At 50.0% G+C, this 15,706-nt stretch overlaps 1 protein-coding gene across 1 annotated transcript in view; it reads right to left on the reverse strand.

Moving 5' to 3' along the window:
* Positions 1 to 1,970: 1,970 nt before the first annotated feature.
* Positions 1,971 to 15,706, reverse strand: part of Agtpbp1 (ATP/GTP binding carboxypeptidase 1) — a 156,770-nt gene continuing 143,034 nt past the window's right edge. The window contains exons 28-29 of the transcript XR_005881012.1: positions 5,212 to 5,362; positions 1,971 to 3,011 (exon numbers count right to left, since the gene is read on the reverse strand). The gene's annotated coding sequence lies outside the window, so the exon portion shown is untranslated. The remainder of the gene's footprint in view (positions 3,012 to 5,211; positions 5,363 to 15,706) is intronic.

Below are 15,706 nucleotides of genomic sequence, written 5' to 3' on the forward strand. Positions count from 1 at the left end.
ATATGTACAAGGGATATGTTTATCAGCAGAGTGTGTTCCTAAAGCGTTTCTTGCCTTTGGTCACTCACCCACTTGGCAGGCTGTAGAGAAAGCTGGACAATCAACATCGTCGTTTACACGGCCAAGCTCATATTTATTTCTACAGCTCTAAGGTATGATGCTTAGAAACTAGATTCTCAGCCTACCAGGCCACTACTCTCGGCTGAACACGTTCTGCTGTCGGGTCCCAAGGAGTCTGACACCTCTTTTCCATCTAGCAATGCAATCCTGTGCCCATTGTAGCTGTCTTGTCTTCTTGACCGATGCCATCAAACCCCAGCCCCGGGGAGCTGAGTCTGAACATAGTCTGAATATAGTATGGACAGAGCGCAAACACCCTCGCTCTGTACCTGCTGTCTGTGGCTGCTTGCACCCAGCACTGGCAGAGTTGAGTCACGCGCTATAGAGATTGCCTGGTCATCAAGTGTTAACGTCTGTTACATGGCCTTCGCAAAGTTTCCCCCACGCGTGCTGTAGACACACTAAGTGCACACATTTGCCCCATCCAGAGATCTACAGCCAAGGAAGAGAAGTGTCGGTTGGCAAGCTCCATCTCCACAGGAGCTCGGATGAGAGACAAGAAGGCTCCAGAGATTCCCCCAGGGGTCTGCATCATCACCGTGCGTCAAACACACGCCAGGGAGACTGGGAGAGCTGGAGAGCTGGCTCAGTGGTTACGTGATGCGCTTGTAGCTCCTGCAGAGGACCCAGGTTTGAGGATTTGATGCGCCCTTCTGGCCTCCAAGCGCAGCAGCCACACATATGGTACCCAGACATATATCCTGGCAAAATACCCATGTGCATACAAAAACGAGTAAATCTTTTCTTCTTGGCGAAAGAGACTGGGTTCCTCCTGGGACCTCCAGGCCACCCCAGTCTCTGCTCCAATCCTTTCCTGTAGAGGTAACTGAGATCCTTTATTTATCTTGGATATGCCAAGGCTGAGGTTGGAATAATATCCGAGGGAAACCCAAGGAGGTAAAAAACAGGGTGGGGCATGAGAGGCTGCCACCTACTGAAATATAAAATTTCCCCTCCTGCACCCCTGCTTTCTTGCCTCCATCCAAAAGAAGCCCCATGTATGGAGAAGAACTTACACCTGTTCATCAAATGCACATGTGCCTCATTTACATAAGAAGATGGCTGAACAGGAAGCCTTAAATTTAAGGGCCGATCTGCCACAGGCACTTCCTGTAACCTGCAGACTTGTTTGACCTCAGCCTTGGTTTTCCCGGCTACAGCAACAGTGATTCTGTCCGTCTACTGTAGAAGACACCCAATTTAAGAGCGTGGTTAAGGATCCTACAAATTGGAACTGGTTTAGTCACTGAGTAACAAAGCTTGGCAGCCTCCTGGGGACCAGAATCCAACCTTTAATTTGATTTATTTGTAATTCAATCCTCCCCATTGTTATTCTAGTTCCTAACTGTATCTAGACAACACTTTCTCTGAAGCCACTAGAACTGGGTATTTGTCTAATAAACTTGAACTCAAAAACTGGCATTCCTAGTCAAATAACACCAAATTGAATCTATGAAACAATACACAAGTCAGAAAGAAGCCAGAAACAGGGGATGCTATCTTGAATGCAGCTCTAGCCCTCAGGTATCTCATTATGTAAGCCAACAAATTCCCCCTTTACATTGGTGTGCTTACAGTGAAACCTGGTTGACACAGATCTAGACTGACAGGAGTCTGGCACTTGATATTCGGAAAGTACCTGCCAATTAACACCATCTTGGCAGCCATACCCTACCCAGGGCTCACAGCCATACCCTGCCCTGGAATCAAGTGAGTTTCTCTGGAGACTGAGGCTCTGTCTTCTTCTATGACACCAACTACTCAGCGCACACACACACACACACACACACACACACACACACACACACACACTTTTCTTAAGCTGATAGAACATTCTGGATAACTGAGAATCAAGACAAGTCTTTTTATTTGAAATGTTAAGTCTTTCCCCACACAAAGATCTGACTGGAGCTGCCTTGAACCTCCACCAACCAGCAAGTCTATCTGTCTATCCACCCAACGGAGCATCACTCAGCAAGAGGAGACTCACATGATATGCAGGTAGACCTCTAAAGTGTCATGTGGTCCCATTTATATCAGTATTCAGAAAAGGTAAATCTACAGAGACTGTGTGGAACAGTAGTCACTGGAATGTAGGAAGCAGGGACAGACTAACAGCAACTATGTAGGGGACATAGGAGAATGACAAAAACCGTCCAGAACTGACCATGGTTGTACAAGCTGTATGTTTACTTTCCAAAAACTCATCGAGGGACTGGAGAAATAGCTGAGGAGTTAAGATGCTGGCTGCTCTTCCAGAGGACCCGGGTTCAATTCCCAGCACCTACATGATGTAACACAACCACCTGTAACTCCACTTCCAAGGGATATAACGCCCTCCTCTGGCCCCCATGTGTCCTGTACAAATGTAATGCACATACATGTATGTGGTCAAGCATCTTCTAATATAAAAAGGAAAACAAGTCTTTTTAAAACCACTGAATTGTGTACTTGAAGTGACTGAATTATATAATATGTAAAATATAACTCAATAAAAATGCTTTTAATTCTCAAATGTACAGGCCTGGCCTAGGGCTGCTCACCAATGGCAAGGGCACATACTAGGCACATGTGAAACTCACTACTCTGTCCTATGACCAAAATTTTCAAGTTACTTTAAAAAGTAGAATTCGCAAGAATATATCCAAAATCCTTCTCAGGTCATAGGGATGACCCACACAGCCTTTATCTCATGGTTGCTGGAGGTTTTACATTTTAGATGCACAAGTTCAGGTGTGGGCTGAGTCCATAAATCCCACGAGACTAGCCAGCAGCTTTGAGGGTTTAATGATGGCGTCTCCACTCTTTACCCCCGCCGGTGCTCCCACTGGGGTGTCCAGGTTAGCTTGAGAGCATGTGCGGCGCTGTCTTCCATCTCCTTCCAGAGCTTTCTGAAAGGAAAGACCGGGACTCAGAGCAGTAAGGCAACCTCAGCCAGCCATTCTGTCTGTCTGCAGCACACAGCAGGAGGCCCGTGTCTGCACGCTGTGTGGAGGCCTGGGCACTTGTGTGCCATTTGGGAAGCACCGGAGGCCCCACCGCCAACCAGTGCCAACCAGAGCAGCTGCCCAAACCCAGCATCGATGAGTCAAGTGTGTTTACAGAGGAAACAAATAATTGGAGCAGATCAAAGGTCCAATGTGATAATTAGAAACACGTTCTCCACTGTTCAGCTGCCAAGGACCCCTCCCTCCAAGATGCAGAACCAGCTCCACCCTCCATCCCAAGGCACTGGGCTGGCTTTTGCTCCTCTGCTGTGGGACTACACAAATGTGTCACTTTGTCCTACTTGTCCTTGTACTGCTGGCCGGGCCACACCCTTCCCGACACCCCCAGTGCCTTTTATCCGGTGCCAGCCTCCTACCCGGAGCTCTCACTGCAGTTGATGGAACCCTCTGTGTCCCCTTTGTCGTTGGATCCCAGGGTGGGACTGCCCGGCCCCGCCACATAGCAGCTCTGGGCATGGCTAGCGAGATGCACGCCATCGGCTCAGCAGCAATGTCCCCTTTGTGGGGCCTTCAGTGTCCTCTTCACTGCCAGCATACTCACCAGTGCCCTCCCGCCTCAAAACCCTTTCGGGTGCGACTCTGTCCCTAGCCTTAGAAAGCCAGAAAGGGAACCACAGTGCAGCATCGCCTGACTTAGTCTATGCATGAAGAGGGTTGGCTCACACACAGCCCATCAGCTTGACCCACGCGCAAGGCACGTGTATCTGTCTCCTCAGTTGGGTCCTGACTGGTGAAGCTGTTAAGTGTTTACGTCTCTAGCATCTCCGCGGGCTGGGAGGAGCAAGGCAGGCGAGTCAGAAGCACTGGACACAGTCTCCTTCGTCCTTGTCAAAGCCGACGCCTCGAGTGAAACCTTTCCATGTCTGACATCCCGCGCATCCAACCTCCCTTTTTAGCTCCTCCGTGTGTCCCCCAGCAGACACTAGCCAGTCAGGCACACACGGCCGCAAACACGCAGCACACAGTCACAGAGAAGAGGTCAAGAGAGACTCAGGTGAGGACCTGGATGGGCTGTGGGAACCTGAAGGTGGGGTTGCTGCCACAGGAGCACACACTGCTTCCCAGGGTGTGTGTGTGTGTGTGTGGGTGGGTGGGTGTGTGCGCGCGTGCGTGTACGCGCCTGTGTAGGTGCACCTGTGTGTGTGTGTGCCTGTGTGTGCACCTGTGTGTGTGCACCTGTGTGTATGCACCTGTGTGTGCACCTGTGTGTGTGCACCTGTGTATGTATGTGTGCACCTGTGTGTGCACCTGTGTATGTGTGTGTGCACCTGTGTGTATGCACCTGTGTGTGCACCTGTGTGTGTGCACCTGTGTATGTGTGTGTGTACCTGTGTGTGCACCTGTGTATGTGTGTGTGCACCTGTGTGTGTGGGGGGGGTGTGTGCGCGCACGTGCGTGCACGCGCCTGTGTAGGTGCACCTGTGTGTGTGTGTGCCTGTGTGTGCACCTGTGTGTATGCACCTGTGTGTACGCCTGTGTGTGTGCACCTGTGTATGTGTGTGTGCACCTGTGTGTGCACCTGTGTATGTGTGTGTGCACCTGTGTGTATGCACCTGTGTGTGCACCTGTGTGTGTGCACCTGTGTATGTGTGTGTACAACTGTGTGTATGCACCTGTGTGTGCACCTGTGTGTGTGCACCTGTGTATGTGTGTGTGCACCTGTGTGTATGCACCTGTGTGTGCACCTGTGTGTGTGCACCTGTGTATGTGTGTGTACAACTGTGTGTATGCACCTGTGTGTGCACCTGTGTGTGTGCACCTGTGTATGTGTGTGTGTACCTGTGTGTGCACCTGTGTATGTGTGTGTGCACCTGTGTGTGTGTGTGTGTGTGCAGGGGTGGGGTGGGAGTAGAGTGTGCACACGTCACGTCAGCACACGCTGCTTCCCAGCTGTCTGCCCTGTGATTACCTCCAGCCACTGTTCCCAATGGTCAGCTCAGGCCTGCAGCTCAGCCACAGCCATGCCTATCTCGGTCTTCCCTGACGGTCCAAACCCGTGCATGCATTTTCTGCCCCTTCTCCTGGCCCTTCTCTCCTGTGTATCACTCTGGTCACCTGACTCGACAGCATCCCCGTCACCCACCTGTGTCTGTACACACACTCGAGGCCCGTTTTGTCACCGCGATCTGTCTCCACGGCAGCTCCTGGATCTCCCCGCCTCCGCTCTCCTGGCTCTTCACGAGTCTGAGTCATCATCCCCTGACCTTTCTGACTTCCTCGTCGCTTTTAGGACTCTGCATTGACACAAGAGGGAAGAGTCTGGCTTTTATAAAAGTGGCAGGGTACAAAGCCAGCATAGAAATCAGCAGCTCTTCAAAATACAATGAATTATGTTACAGCGCAGAAGTCAGGGCAGGAACCTACTCAGGTGGGTTTTAAAAGATAAAAAATAAATCTAACCTGTGACTCGAAAGCATTGGAAGACAGGTTGGGAAGGCAGTATTGGGAGATGACCTGCAGGTTCAGAGTGATCCCATCAATGAAACTCCCAAAGGAAAACTCAGGGGACGCCCTTCAAAACAGATGCCAGCAAGGACTTTCTGGAAAGGACTCTGATGGCACAGGAAATAACCCCAAGAGCTGACAAATGGGACTGCATGAAATTAAAAATCTTCTGCACAACAAAGGAGACCATCAAAGCAAAGAGACAGTGTGATGACTGTTTCTTTTTCTGTTTTCCCAACTTGACACAAGCCAGAGTCACCAGGGAAGAGGGACCTTGACTGAGAGAATGCCTTCATTACATAGGCAAGTCTGTGAGGCCTTTTCTTGATTAATAATCAATGCGGGAGGGCCCGGGCCACTGTGGTGGTGCCAACCCTGGGCAGAAGGTCCTGGGTTCTATAAGAAGTAGGCTGAGCAGGCCAGGGGAGTAGGATTTCTCTGTGGTCTCTGCTTCAGTTCCTGCAACCAGGTTCCTCCCTAGAGCTCCCACTGGCCTGACTTCCCTCTGTGATGGACTGGAAGCTGTAAGGCAAAATAAACCCTCGCCTCCAGGCAGCTTTCAACATAGTGTTTACTACAGCAACAGAACATCACTCACCTACACTTTTGGGAGAAATTTTACAAACTATATATCTGACAAGAAATTAATATATTTAGGCTCTAAAAATTGCAAACATTAAATACTCCCTCCCCAAATCATCCAATTAATAAGCAGGCTAATGAACTGAGTAGTCAAGGAAGAAATACAGATGGACAGTAAACATTTGTGAAAATGTTCAACATCCTAAGCCATCAGGACAACTCCAATTAAAACCACTTTGAGACTATCTCTCAATCAGTCACAGTGGCTGTTATAGGAGGGCGAGGAACAAAGAAAAAGACGGGAAGTGAGAGGATATTGTAATGAATGCTGGAGAGGAGCTGGACAAGGAGGAACCCAGGTGCTCTGCTGGTGGGGATGCAAGATGATCCCCAGTATGGACATCAACACGGATGCTCAGGTCTACGGCACAATCCAGCCGTTCCACCCAAAGGAGTCCAAAGCAGCACACCACAGGAACACGCCCAGTCATACTAGTATACGATCCCCAATTGTGGAGACATAGGCCCAGCCTAGATACTCATCAACAAATGAATGGATGAGGAAAATGTAATACATACAAACAATGTAACTTTATTTGTCATGAAAACACGGTGAAATTACGACATCCACAAAAAAAAAAAAAAAAGATGGGCGGAACTGGAATCATTGTTAAGCAAAATAAGCCAAACTTGGACAACTACCACAGTTTTGTTCTTATGTAGAACGCCTGTCTGTCTGTCTGTCTATATGTGAACAAGTCTGTATGTATGCTTGTCCGTCTGTCTGTCCATCTGTCTGTCCGTCTGTCTGTCCATCTGTAGAGCACTAGAGTAGAGAAGGGACTAGGCCTGGGGGAAGCTGTTTGAAGGGAGGGGGAACAGGATGACAGAATACGTGTCATGAAAGCAGAAGGGGGATTCGTGGGGAGGGAGAGTGAGAGGGAGGGTGTATGGGGAAACAGTAATCCATGAGAGAGAAAATCGATCTTGCAATCTGTTCAAAACCTGCCTGGGCAGCAGTGTGGTAAGGGGTTCAGAAGCTGGCCGTGGTCTACTGTGAAGACTCTTGCGGAGGGATATTCCAGGAGGCGCAACATTTATCAGGGAAGGGGAGATGAAGGGAAGGGGCAGCCAACCACCCGTCCTTCGGCAGGGTCTTCCATAGCGTATGGTTGGTAGATATTAAACACGAGGCCATCTCATAAAGAAACAGGAGGGGCTAGAAAGACTGCTCAGTGGTTAAGAGCACTTCCTGCTTCCGCTGAAGACCCAAGCTTGGCTCCCAGCACCCACATCCAGTAGCTCACGGACACCTCTGACTCCAGCTTAAGAGCTGATCCAGCGCCTCTGTCTCCCGCAGGCAGCTGCACTCACGCGCACGTGGACATCTAAGTGCGTGCACATCATTACAAATAGAGAGATGACTAGGAAGAACTAGACGGAGAGTGACGATTTCCAACACAGGCATGTGTAAGGAGATGGAAATACTGAGTGCCCCGCTACCTGTGTGTGCACAGATTACATGACCACAGTGCACCCAGTCAATGTCCAGGATGACCACGTGTCTATTTAAGATTTGAGTCACCTTGGAGAGATGCTCACAGTTTACATATAGTAGGTAAGGCACAGGTAGCATAGAGATGCATCAGGGAGACACTGTATCCGGATAGAACTTTTGGGTTGTTTCCTATGTATTTAGTGTTTGGGAGTTGGGGTTAGTTATGGTGATGATGGTATTGGCGTGTGTGTGTGTGTGTGTGTGTGTGTGTGTGTGTGTGTGTGTGTGTGTGTACACATGCAAGTGGAGGCCAGGAGTCATGCACAGGTATGGTCCACCTTGCTTATGAGAGGTGTCTCCCACTGGCCTGACACTTACCAACAAGGCTGGCTGGTCAGTAAACGCGAGACCTTCCTGTCTCTCTCTGCCTTCCCAAAACTGGGGTTAACAGTGTGTGCCCTGCCGCTGAGTCCAGCTTTCCCCTCATGGGTCCTTCAGGGTCACACTCAGGACCTCTGCCAGCACTTTAGAAAATTTTGTGGGGGCATGTATGTACATATGTGTGTACATGTGGTATCAAAAGACACCCTCGGGTGTCGCCCCTCCCCAGGGCCATCCTCCTTGTTTGTTTTTTTTATCTCTTTTGGTCTCTTTGAACCTGGAACTCAGCAATTGGTTTAGGCTGGCTAGAACTTGAACCCCAGGGAAACCACCCACTGCTGCCTCCCCAGCACTGGGGTTATAACATCACCACATAACATTTCTATGTGGGTGCTGGGGATCAAACTCAGATCCTCATGCTCATGTGGCAGGTAGCTTGCTAACCGAGCCATTGCCACAGTCCCCAAGAATATTTTGTGACTGTTTATTGCTTTAATACGTAGAAACCTTAAAAGGCCATTTCCATGTGGTACCTGAAAAGACACAATCTTTCTCTCAGCACAAATCAATGAAGGCAGCTGTTGCCAGGTGAGCGTGTGTGTGTGTGGGGGGGGTGACGAGGAAGGACACACACACATGACACAATGTGTGTTTCCCTCTCTTGGGGAAGCAGAGCTGACAGGGGACATACCCACAAGGCCACTCTCTAGGAACTGAGGAATTAACCACACGTACTGCCGCAGGCTTCCTGGAAACTGAAATGCAAGCTGCTTTGATGTCTCGCTCAGACATGGAAGCCTACACTGCATCCTTCGACTGAACTTGTGCCATCCGGTCTGTCTCTCCACAAACACATGGAATGTTCTGAGCTGCCAGCATTTGGAGACACATGTTTGTTTCTTCTTATGAAGAAAAATAAACCGTATCGTAACAACCAAGATGTGATGGATAAAACATGCCTCGGGTTAGAGCCCCTCCCTCTGCCCAGGCCACAGAATTGGAACAAGCAGGACTGGCAGGCAGTGGTGGGAGCCAGACCTTAGCCAGCAGCCACAGGAAACCCTAGGGACCTGAGCGTGGCTGTGCTTCCAGCGAGTACACCTGAGTCTGGTCGTGTACTGAAGAACATGCGTGTGCTCGCACTGCATCTGACTCCATCAAGCCCCACCCCTTCCCCAGCTCTGCAACTCATAATCCTATCCACCTACCTGAGCAGTGCTCAGCCCTGGGGTGGGAGCATGAGACAGGTTTTGTGTAATGCTTTTCAATCCTATTGGATCAAATCTCCTTTTCCTTCCTTCAAGGATACATGTGCTTGTGTGGCAGATTTAACTCTAGTCCAGCTGAAGCCTCACCTTCCCTCCTCTAGTCTTGACTTGAGAGTCCCTGACTGTGTATAGGGAGGGGTGCAGCTCTGAGGGGTACAGCTTCCTCAGGGCAGTGGTCCTCCAGATGCTGGGACGAGGATGGGGGTGAGGGCAGAGCGGTGTCGCTCCCATTCTTCCGGTCCTTGCTCTTCCATGTGTCTCTCTGTGCTAAGAGTATGGGACAAGTGTATGCAGCTGCAAGTCTTCCTGTTGACTACGGCAGGTGTTGACTATGGCAGGTGTTGGCTATGGCAGGTGTTGATCATGGCAGGTGTTGACCATGGCAGGTGTTGACTACAGCAGGTGTTAAATATGGCAGGTGTTGACTATGGCAGGTGGTGACCATGGCAGGTGTTGACCATAGCAGGTGGTGACCATGGCAGGTGGTGACCATGGCAGGTGTTGACCATAGCAGGTGGTGACCATGGCAGGTGGTGACCATGGCAGGTGTTGGCCATGGCAGGTGTTGGCCATGGCAGGTGCTGGCACTCAGGGTAGTTTCAGCAGGAGGTGCGTGTCTGTGGAGGTCTACATGCTGCACAGCGTCCTCAGCTGGCACCTCTAGCACCAGTCTCAGGGCATGCAAAGGCTGGCTCCTGCATGGCCACTGAATTCAAATGCATGACTGGAGAACCAGGTTCAGACCAGCATCCTGCCCCAGAACTCCTACTACCAACCTCACGTCTCTGCCTCACTTTACCTAGGGCCCTGGGCTCCAAAAGCCTTTGTGCATTGGTGGTCCTCTATGTACAAAGGACACAAGTAAGACACACTTGGTAAAAAAAAATGTGGGGGAGAATCCTACCTTCCCACATTCAAAACTAAAGATGGTGAAGATCACTGCAGCATGTGGAGTGTGCCCTGGTCTACCACTGGGGTCCATCTCGGGTGAACAGAGTTAATGAGGGAGGTGAGTGCACAGATGCTCTTAACTCAAGAGCCGCAGCTAGCAGGCAGATCTTACCACTCTCCAACCCCAGGGCAGTTTCTGTGTCTCCTCCAAGAATAGAAAAGTCAGGAACAAAAGCTTCATTTTTGATAAAACTGGAAACAACAGAAAGTTCGATTTCTGACAAATGGCAGAAACACGGAAACTAATGGTTGTGATGGCACACGTGTGTGCGTGTGGGCAGGGGCAGGGTGTGTGTGAGCATACACACTCATGTGTGGTGGGAAGAAGCAGTCTATCAGTCTACAGTCCTTTCCCCAGGATCTGGACAACCACTTGACACACTGTGCCTTTTGAAATATCCCATGGTATCCCATGGACTGCTGGGGAAACCGTGCCGCTACCGAGTCCACTTTGCCCTGAGTTTTCATTTCATATGAGCTGTCGCCTCGCTGCTCTCCCACGTCACCACTTAAAGCTTTATTATTAGGCGAAGGAGTCTGTGTTTGGCTGGGTGGAGTGTTTGCAATTACATCTGAAGGTTCTTTACGAAGCTATAAAGTCAAAGCTATAAATGGCACCATGGGCCACACAGTAGTCAACAGCACACAAGACAAGCCTGGCATTGGTCACCCTGCTCACTCTAAGTTGACCTGATAGCAGAGCACACATCGGCAAGGGTCTGGTGGGGTTGGACCGGAGTCTGGAAGCTATCTCTCCTTGACAAGTCCCTGGACCCCTCTGGGACTGGATTTCTTCATCTGAGAAGATAATGGGAAATGACCTCAGAGACCCTCAGCACTAAATCCTCTACAGAAAGACAGGAGAGCATTCTAAAACATTGAGTGGAATAACTGAAATGGAGACAAAGGGTTGTCACCCACAGTCACACCATTTGCTGAGACGTTGTTTCCCACCCAACAGTCTACGGACGTAATTAACTCCATACAAGCCGCCTTTGCCGTTTCACAGACGTGAAAATTCACACTCAGGGTGACGCAGTGGCGTTCCCGGCTGGCTAAGTGCTAAAGCGGCAGGAGGCTGAACTCAGAGCTGAGCCAAAGGAGGCCTGAGCTCTCTCCTAGGCCTAGCTCCATGTGTTGCTTTTGTTTGTTGTTCTTCAAGACTTCCAAGTGTCCATCGTGCACAAATCTCACAGATCACCTCTGTGTCATACGACTTTTCCTTGTCTATGCCGCCCCTACAAGTTACTCAATCGGGCTCCACTCATTCAACAGTGTGAGAGATTTTCCAAGGACTCACCAGGCTTGCTCCCCTCCTGGGGAGATCTCTGAAGGGAAGACATCTCTCTTCAGAGAGTGGGATCCACTTTGGCCAGTGGAGACCATAATGTCAGGGCATGGTGTCTGATAGAGACACGGAGAACAAGAAAACCCAGCACAGAAGATTCTCCAGTGTTTCCAGTGATCACACAGTTTTAGGAACTCTTGGTCCAGAATTAAGAGGCAACTTTAAGACAGTTTAAAGTGATGCATAGACTACCGACTCTCTCTTTCCTTCCTCTGTTTTCACAAGTGTATCTGTGGGGTCAGAATGAGTCTCTAAGTCCAACCGCTTTCTTACAGCCAGCAGCTGCATCTTGGGGCTCTCTAACCTCACAAGCCATGGTGACAGCTGGTGACTGAATTAAGTGAACATTTACTCCCCTGCCCAATGCAAGCTAACCTGTCAGAGCACTAAACCTAACAAGAGCCACTTTCACCACCAGTGCCCATGTACACGGTCAAGGGAGGCAAGATGTGAACGTCTAGGTTTCGAGTGTTTGAGTCTGTGGTTTTACAGCCCACCACTGTAGGCCTGTGACACAGCAGGATGTGGTGGAAAACTGTGGAGGAGCAAAGCTATTCACCTCCTGACAGTCCACAGAGAGGGAGGGAGGGAGGGGGGAGGGAGGGAGGGAGGGAGCACAAGATAGAACCTTCAAAGGCGTGGCCCTAAGTGACTGACTTCCTCCAACATTGGCTCTTGTGATCTAGTCGCCTCTCAGTCATATTACTAGGTAGATAACCATCCTGGAACACATGAGGAAATTCATGAGAGAAATTTCATATTCAAACCATATTCTCTATCCTAGTGTCCAAAAGCTCATGGTTATCTCATAATGCAAATGTACCCAGTCTACCTGCAAGCATACCTACAGTAGTCTAGTCTACCTGCAAGTGTTCCCACCACAGTCTCAATGCTGTCAGAATTTCACAAAATTCACAAAGCCTCCTCTGCAACTCCAGACAAACTCTCTAGGTCAATATAAAAGTTTGAAAAAGATTGCATACTCCCAGAATGTAACCGTTGAGTAAACACAGAGTAAAACCCCTCTACTCCAAAGGGGAGATCTGGGAGACTAGAAATGATTGGAGCAACGCAAGAACAAAGCCTGGCAGGTGAAAGAGGTGTTAGGTAGGGTTCCATGCCCTGCATCTGAGACACAGGGTTCTGAGACATGCGGTTCTGAGACACATGTTCCTGAGACACAGGGTTCTGAGACACAGGGTTCTAAGACACAGGGTTCTGAGACACATGGTTCTGAGACACACGGTTCTGAGACACACGGTTCTGAGACACAGGGTTCTGAGACACACGGTTCTGAGACACACGGTTCTGAGACACACGGTTCTGAGACACACGGTTCTGAGACACAGGGTTCTGAGACACACGGTTCTGAGACACACGGTTCTGAGACACAGGGTTCTGAGACATGCGGTTCTGAGACACACAGTTCTGAGACACAGGGTTCTGAGACACAGGGTTCTGAGACACGCGGTTCTGAGACACAGGGTTCTGAGACACACGGTTCTGAGACACAGGGTTCTGAGACACATGGTTCTGAGACACACGGTTCTGAGACACAGGGTTCTGAGACACAGGGTTCTGAGACACGCGGTTCTGAGACACAGGGTTCTGAGACACACGGTTCTGAGACACAGGGTTCTGAGACACATGGTTCTGAGACACACGGTTCTGAGACACACGGTTCTGAGACATATGGTTCTGAGACACAGGGTTCTGAGACACAGGGTTCTGAGACACAGGGTTCTGAGACATACGGTTCTGAGACACAGGGTTCTGAGACACAGGGTTCTGAGACACAGGGTTCTGAGACATATGGTTCTGAGACACAGGGTTCTGAGACACAGGGTTCTGAGACATACAGTTCTGAGACACACAGTTCTGAGACACAGGGTTCTGAGACACAGGGTTCTGAGACACACGGTTCTGAGACACACGGTTCTGAGACACACGGTTCTGAGACATATGGTTCTGAGACACAGGGTTCTGAGACACATGGTTCTGAGACACAGGGTTCTGAGACATATGGTTCTGAGACACAGGGTTCTGAGACATGCGGTTCTGAGACACAGGGTTCTGAGACACACGGTTCTGAGACACAGGGTTCTGAGACACACGGTTCTGAGACACATGTTCCTGAGACACACGGTTCTGAGACACATGGTTCTGAGACACAGGGTTCTGAGACACAGGGTTCTGAGACACAGGGTTCTGAGACATATGGTTCTGAGACACAGGGTTCTGAGACACAGGGTTCTGAGACACACAGTTCTGAGACACAGGGTTCTGAGACACACGGTTCTGAGACACAGGGTTCTGAGACACATGGTTCTGAGACACACGGTTCTGAGACATGCGGTTCTGAGACACATGTTCCTGAGACACAGGGTTCTGAGACACAGGGTTCTGAGACACAGGGTTCTGAGACATACGGTTCTGAGACACAGGGTTCTGAGACACAGGGTTCTGAGACACAGGGTTCTGAGACATACAGTTCTGAGACACACAGTTCTGAGACACAGGGTTCTGAGACACACGGTTCTGAGACACACGGTTCTGAGACACACGGTTCTGAGACACACGGTTCTGAGACATATGGTTCTGAGACACAGGGTTCTGAGACACAGGGTTCTGAGACACAGGGTTCTGAGACATACGGTTCTGAGACACAGGGTTGTGAGACATGCAGTTCTGAGACACAGGGTTCTGAGACACACGGTTCTGAGACACACGGTTCTGAGACACATGTTCCTGAGACACACGGTTCTGAGACACACGGTTCTGAGACACAGGGTTCTGAGACACAGGGTTCTGAGACACAGGGTTCTGAGACATATGGTTCTGAGACACAGGGTTCTGAGACACAGGGTTCTGAGACACAGGGTTCTGAGACACAGGGTTCTGAGACACAGGGTTCTGAGACATATGGTTCTGAGACATATGGTTCTGAGACACACGGTTCTGAGACACACGGTTCTGAGACACGGTTCTGAGACACAGGGTTCTGAGACATGCGGTTCTGAGACACACGGTTCTGAGACGCAGGGTTCTGAGACACAGGGTTCTGAGACACGCGGTTCTGAGACACAGGGTTCTGAGACACACGGTTCTGAGACACAGGGTTCTGAGACACATGGTTCTGAGACACACGGTTCTGAGACACACGGTTCTGAGACATATGGTTCTGAGACACAGGGTTCTGAGACACAGGGTTCTGAGACACAGGGTTCTGAGACATACGGTTCTGAGACACAGGGTTCTGAGACACACGGTTCTGAGACACAGGGTTCTGAGACACAGGGTTCTGAGACATATGGTTCTGAGACACAGGGTTCTGAGACACAGGGTTCTGAGACATACAGTTCTGAGACACACAGTTCTGAGACACAGGGTTCTGAGACACAGGGTTCTGAGACACACGGTTCTGAGACACACGGTTCTGAGACACACGGTTCTGAGACATATGGTTCTGAGACACAGGGTTCTGAGACACAGGGTTCTGAGACACAGGGTTCTGAGACATATGGTTCTGAGACACAGGGTTCTGAGACATGCGGTTCTGAGACACAGGGTTCTGAGACACACGGTTCTGAGACACAGGGTTCTGAGACACACGGTTCTGAGACACACGGTTCTGAGACACATGTTCCTGAGACACACGGTTCTGAGACACATGGTTCTGAGACACAGGGTTCTGAGACACAGGGTTCTGAGACACAGGGTTCTGAGACATATGGTTCTGAGACACAGGGTTCTGAGACACAGGGTTCTGAGACACACAGTTCTGAGACACAGGGTTCTGAGACACACGGTTCTGAGACACAGGGTTCTGAGACACACGGTTCTGAGACACACGGTTCTGAGACACACGGTTCTGAGACATATGGTTCTGAGACACAGGGTTCTGAGACACAGGGTTCTGAGACACAGGGTTCTGAGACATAAGGTTCTGAGACACAGGGTTCTGAGACACAGGGTTCTGAGACACACGGTTCTGAGACACAGGGTTCTGAGACACAGGGTTCTGAGACACAGGGTTCTGAGACATATGGTTCTGAGACACAGGGTTCTGAGACACAGGGTTCTGAGACATACAGTTCTGAGACAC

Source organism: Mesocricetus auratus, unplaced genomic scaffold, assembly GCF_017639785.1.
Source record: "Mesocricetus auratus isolate SY011 unplaced genomic scaffold, BCM_Maur_2.0 Super-Scaffold_100013, whole genome shotgun sequence".
Lineage (NCBI taxonomy): Eukaryota > Metazoa > Chordata > Mammalia > Rodentia > Cricetidae > Mesocricetus > Mesocricetus auratus.